Source organism: Nelumbo lutea, chromosome 1 (assembly GCF_056320005.1).
Source record: "Nelumbo lutea isolate HS-2025 chromosome 1, American lotus-T2T, whole genome shotgun sequence".
Lineage (NCBI taxonomy): Eukaryota > Viridiplantae > Streptophyta > Magnoliopsida > Proteales > Nelumbonaceae > Nelumbo > Nelumbo lutea.
Window position 1 is genome coordinate 150637435 of NC_142684.1, and position 6503 is coordinate 150643937.

Consider the following 6503-nt stretch of genomic DNA (forward strand, 5'->3'; position numbering starts at 1 on the left):
TAACTAAAATAATTGTTGGTTTATGTGAGATTGGTTTCATCTTAAATTTCCAACCAAACTAGCATGTCTCTAAGTGTTCAACTGTTGGTTCATTCAAAAACAAGAATATGATGAAGCATGACCTGCTTTTCCGTAGCAGGATGACATAGCATCGGAGCAAAAGGAACCAAAAAAGCGGAAACCATTAGTCTTGAATGCTTTCGACATAATCGCACTATCATAAGGGCTTAATCTCTCTAGACTTTTTGAAAAGGAACAAGTGCTTTTTTGGTGGCTTTGATAGGTCTCTGCTTGAGTAACATAATTGTTATTGCCAATTCAATGCCTCAACTAAAAGAGCTAATTTAATTAGGCAATGGTGAATGTCTTCACTACACTACTAAATTAATATTTTGCATCATTTTAGGGTGGAAAGCGAGAGATGAAATTCGCCCTGAGATGCTTGATTACATGGTCAGTGCACAAGTTTCGCTGAAACATGCATTTTGAAATTGGATTTTTCAGTATTCATATATTCTGAATGACTTTTATTGTCCAATTTAAAAGTGTAACTAGGATCACACTTAGGGTGCTTGGCACAAATCCTTGAGAATAAATTTTTATCACCCTCCGACTAAATTGAAATATTGCTGATGTAGGTGATCAAAATATATACGGTGTGATATTGAATTGGAATACTCTCTAACCAGTGTCCCTTGTTTCCATCACAAGTTGCTAATCACAACTTGAGAATGATTGAGTTATACAATAGCTACAATAATCTGATTTGGGATGACACCTCCCAATCATTTAAATTTTTCTTGAATTGCGTGTGACGTGTCAGGAGCAGATCCGGTCTCGTACAAACCCATGATATAATCATATAATAGGAGAACGTGCTTCCATATCAACGGTTCTGATATATCACGAAACGAAGAGTTTGGCCATATTGGATCGAACAGCCTACGTTACCCAATCATTGCTCATTGTGACGTGTTCCGTCGTTCCCCAAGAAAGACAGCTCAGAATGTTGGCAAAGGTTTAGTGGGGCCAGGACAAATCAATCAACCATGCGAGTAAATTATTGTACTGATCCGGTGATCCCCTTAACAAATAGGGCTGGATACGAAGCAAACAACCGAAAGGAAGCAAAAAAGGGAGTCACATGGGAAAAACGGTGGAAAGAATGTACTTCATTCACAGAATCACAGTAATGAATCGATACAAGAAAGTCCAAAAACCATTTTGGTTGATGATTTGATTTTTTTTAGTGGGGGACAGGGACCATGTTTCAATTGTTTTCCCTTCCTATTATAAGGAAATAAATGGCCGGTTGTTACCTCGTTTGCATCTAACGCTCAGAGAATTAATACTGTTGTATTAATTTGTTTCCAGAATTCTAGTCCACAATCCACACCATACAGACAAAGAAACCAAAGTTGCAGTTGAAACTTGAAATGGCGAGAGATTCTGTTGGGGCACAGCGCAGAGCTCACAAGGTAATAATAGTAAGAGCACTTGAGAGTAAAACAGCGTTGGACACGACCTAAACTAGCAAGCCGATACTTCATTCTGACACACCAAGTCTGCAATGGATCGAGCTCGGATAACTAGACCACCTTGGGACAAGTCCATCTCGGGACATGTATATCTTATGTGTAAGGTTATATCAGGACCACCTCAGTCCCAAGACATTTTGGCATTCATATCAGGTCGGGTCTAATGAGCACGAGTTCAGGCAATGCTGACCAATTGCCGCTTGGTAATTCCAAGGAGCTCACCACCGTACCCCGCGTCTTACGGGATCGTGCCTTGTAACGGCTATACTAGCTCACCCATTCCCGTTTCAAGTGGAAATGGGCAACCTTACCGGTTGGTGGCGTTATCCCCACCTAACACAGAAACAGATCCCATCACAGTGGGGAACCAGGAACTACTCCACCAAACCCGCAAGGACTCTAATATATAAAGACCTCACCCCTCAGGGGCGATATAATGTGTAATCTCTGCTCTCTAGCTCTCTCATAATCTGATATCATCTTCGAGCTCACTACTAAGTGCTAACTTAACCATCGGAGTGACCTCGTCAAGTAAGCCACCCCGGGTTTTATGATTCATCTCTTGCAGGTTCTTCAGTTCCCATCGTTGTTGGTAGCCAGATCACCTCCAACAGGGAGCAGTCGGACGACACCACATCATTTGGCATCGTCTGTGGGAAATCGCTACTAAAAGCCTTTGCCTCCATTTCAAAAGTCTTAAACTCAGAATCAAGTCAATGGCTTCCTCTAGCAACGCCGAACAAAACAACAAAGCGAACATCTCCAGCGGGCAACCTCAGTTCCTGTCTATCTGCATAGGTCAGTTCACCATACCTCTCTCCGCGGGTGGGATCCCAGCACTGACTGTGCCTCAAGCAACTGTGCCCGTGAACACCCCACTTCCCCCTGTAGTGGGTGCGATCCTTGCTAAACCAGCTGTGGTTCCCCTTGGAGTCGGACAGAGCCAACTGAATGACCTAGTACACTATGTGCAGGCTATTCAAGCCTAAATGCAGCAGGTCCAATAGTTTCAGCATTATCAGCAGCAGGTTCTGCACCACATCTACCAACAGCAGTTCCCACCGCTATAGCAAAATCAACAGCCAACCCGGCCTTAGTGTCCGATCACACCAAACAAGCCTTGCCGTCAGAACAGTCGTCCTCCTCGCCGGGGAGAGACTTCCCAGGTCTCTTCCCATAGCAAGAGGGAAAGGCAAGTTGTTCCTCTAGTCTCCCAGCAAGTGAACGGGTCAGAAGATACTTGACCCACCGGAACTAGTCCACCCCGATCCTCACAACCTGAAGGTTCACTTACAAGGAAACAGTTCAAGGTCCTAGCTGTGGACTCCAGACAAGGCCTTTCTGTCCACAATAGCCAGCGTCAGCAGTCTGAATCACTTCAAGCCAAGACACTACTTGATAGCACGGAAGTCAGCAGCCGCTGTGGAATCAGTCAAGAAGCAGCAAAGGCGAAGTGCTAAGGCACATTGAACAGTAGATCCAAGCCAGCTCGCAGGACCTAGCCGACCTGGGCAGCCTAAAGGCAATGTGGAGGTAAGCTCGGAAATCACAAAAACAACTCCCCTCCTCTCTGTGCCCTCTCCTTTGTCCTCCTAGCTCCTAGCCACTCCGATGCCGAAGGACTTCAGGGTGCCTCCCCTGGATAAGTATGACGAGTCGTTCAACCCAAATGATCATGTAAACTCTTTCCAGTCCCAGATGCACCTCGCTGGGGCTGACGAAGCTTGCATGTGCATTGCTTTCTCTACAACCTTCAAAGGGGTAGCTACGTGGTATAGAAACCTCGCACCCAGGACAATAAAGAGTTGAGTGCAGTTCATGCAAATGTTCACCTCGCACTTCATCACAGCAAGAAGTGTCCGATGTCACAAAAAAGCCTCCTCAGCATAGTTCAAAGGGAAGGAGAGTCGATTTGAAGCTACATCAAACGCTTCAACGACACCTATTTGTTGATCCCAAACTTAGATCCCGCTGTAGGACTCGCGATAGCAAAGAAAGGCATCACCCGCAGGGAATTCTAGTGGCATGTCGTGGCAAACAAGCCTAAAGACATCATCGAAATCCTCAAGCTCGCTGACCAGTTCATCGGGACCGAAGAGGAGATGAATCAAAAGGCTGAAGCCCCAGTGGAGAAAAGAAAGAGGGAATACAACAGTTCAAACAATGGTGGCAGCAAAAGGAGGAAAAGCAAGTCCCCAACCAGGGGAAGGAACATGTCAGATTTACGTTCCCAAACTGCCCCGGTTGAAAAAACGAACTTCACACCCCTCAACGCAAAGTGGGGAGAAATCCTTATGGCAATCAAAGATGCCCCTTACGTAAATTGACCACCTCGGTTGAAGGGAAGCCCCGCCACAAGGGATAAAAATGTATATTGTCACTTTCACAGACACCATGGTCATAGTACCGAAAGTTGTAGAACCCTCCGCGACGAGATAAAAGAACTCATCCGTTGCGGATACTTAAAATTTTTTTTACAAAAAGACAATAAGAACCAGGTAGATCGGCAGGGGGAGCAAAGGAGAGATGCTCCCGAGTCCAGCAGCAAACACAATGAGCAACCGCAAAGACATTTGCCCGAGGAGAGACCGATCCGCGGGATGATCAACATGATTACTAGCAGATCCATAGTCGCGGGCTGCACCTCGACAGCAAGGAAGGCCTCTGTTCGCAAACTAGAACAAGAAGAGCAGAATCCACCGAAGCGACCTAGGCCCGAAGATCCGATATTCTTCACAGAAGACGATGCACGTGGGGTTCAATACCCCTAGGATGCACTAGTTATAAAGATGAGGGTCAATGACTTCGAGGTGAAGCATATCCTAGTCGACTCCGGCAGTTCAACGGACATCCTATTCAAAGACGCATTCGACAAGCTCCAACTCCAGGAAGGCGACCTCAAGCCAACAAGCACTCCTCTGGTAGGCTTCAGTGGAGAGGAAGTCAAGCCCCTAGGATGAATTTCAGTACCTGTGGAGGTTGGCACCTGGCCCAGTATATCGAGATTCGAGCACACTTTCCTGGTAGTCACGACTCCCTCCCCGTACAACACCATAATAGGTCGGCCTATCACCCACGCACTCCGCACAGTGGTATCCACCTATTACTTGTATATGAAGTTCTCCACGGGCTTCGGAGTTGGGGTAGTGCGAGGCAACCAGCTCGAGTCCCACAAGTGCTACGTTGCCACCCTCAAAGGGAAAGCCAAGCTGGCAGACGATGTCAAGCTAGAGCAACCCATGGAGTATTTCGAGGAACGAGCTACACCAACCGAAGATACGGTCCATATCCCAACCTCAAAAGAAGATCTAGCCAGGATCCTTCAGATCGGGGCGTCGATTGAGGAACCTCTCCATTCTCAGCTGGTAAGCTTTTTATTTAAAAATTTAGATAAATTCACATGGTCCACAGAAGAAAAGTTTGATATATATGCAAAGATAATAACTCATAAGCTAAATACTGATCTTGTAGTCAGGCCAGTTAGACAGAAGAAACGCAACCTCACCCCGGAGCGCGGGAGGATAGTCAATGAGGAGGTTGGGAAACTCCTCGTAGCCGATTTCATTAGGGAGGTCCATTACCCGAGTTGGGTAGGTAACCCCATTTTGGTAAAAAATGCCAACGGTAAATGGCGCATGTGCATCGATTATACCAACCTAAATCGAGCTTGCCTGAAGGATTGTTTCCCACTCCCTAAGATCGACCGTCTAGTGAACGCGACCTGTTGCTGAGTTTTTTGGACGCAAACTCAGATTATAACCAAATCAAGATGGACTCCGCTGACGAGGGAAAAACAACATTCATAACCAAACTAGGATTGTATTGTTACAAGGTCATGCCCTTCGGGCTAAAAAATGCTGGGGTGACCTTCCAAAGACTTGTCAATAGACTGTTTGAGCCACTGATCGGCAATAAGGTTGAATGCTATGTAGACGACATGGTCGTCAAAAGCCGATTTTTGAACTGTCTAATAAATGACTTGCAATGTGTTTTTGAAAATCTACGCAAGTATAACATAAAATTGAACCCTAACAAGTGTGTCTTCGGCGTCACCTCAGGTAAATTCTTGAGTTACATAGTTAACCAATGTGGCATCGAAACAAACCCTGAAAAAATAAAGGCTATCCTGGATATGAAGCCACTTCGCAAGTTGAAAGAGGTTTAGAGGCTAAATGGTCGTATGGCTGCCCTAATGTCACGGGGCTAGTCGACGGGGCCCCATGCAGTGCTTGATTGGGGTCGAGAAAGCCTACAAATGCAAGCAACAACACACAAAAGGAAACAGGAGTGCACACAAATTAGACAAAAGGCAACTTGTATTGCATTAATCAGTGGTAAGCACAAGCACACAGTACAGTGTCGAGGGGATCTTGTGCTTAACCTTTACACGCTTATGAGCTCACTTGACTACCTACCTCCCCTCAAAGAGTATGTTAAGCTTTTGGGGGAGTGACAAAATAATACATCAAAATACTGTACATGCATACTACTATTTACATAATTGCCATTGGCATACCCCCCTTACAAAAAGAGTACAAGGACCCAACCCAAAACACTTAGATGGCGTGCTGATGGCGTTGATAGTGGCTGAACCGCCACAGTCTCCCCCACTCAATTCAATCTTCGTCCTCGAAGATTCTTCCTCAGGTACTCGTCCAGCTTCTCTGCGAACGGAAGGAGGTCTTCTGCTAGCTCCCAGGTGTCTTCTTCTGCAGGTCCCTTCCACTTCACCAGGTACTCCCATTCTGATGTTTGGGAAGATTGGAACAACTTATAGTTGAGGATGGAGTCGAGGGATTGGTTCTTGGGTGGTTGGTAGGATGGGTGTGGGCATTGACTTTGGTTTTAGGAGGTATCTTGGTTGTCGGCATGGTAGGGTTTAAGTTGGCTTACATGAAAGACAGGGTGTACTTTTAGCCAAGGGGTAATTTGAGTCTGTAGGCTGAAGCTCCTACTTTGGCTATT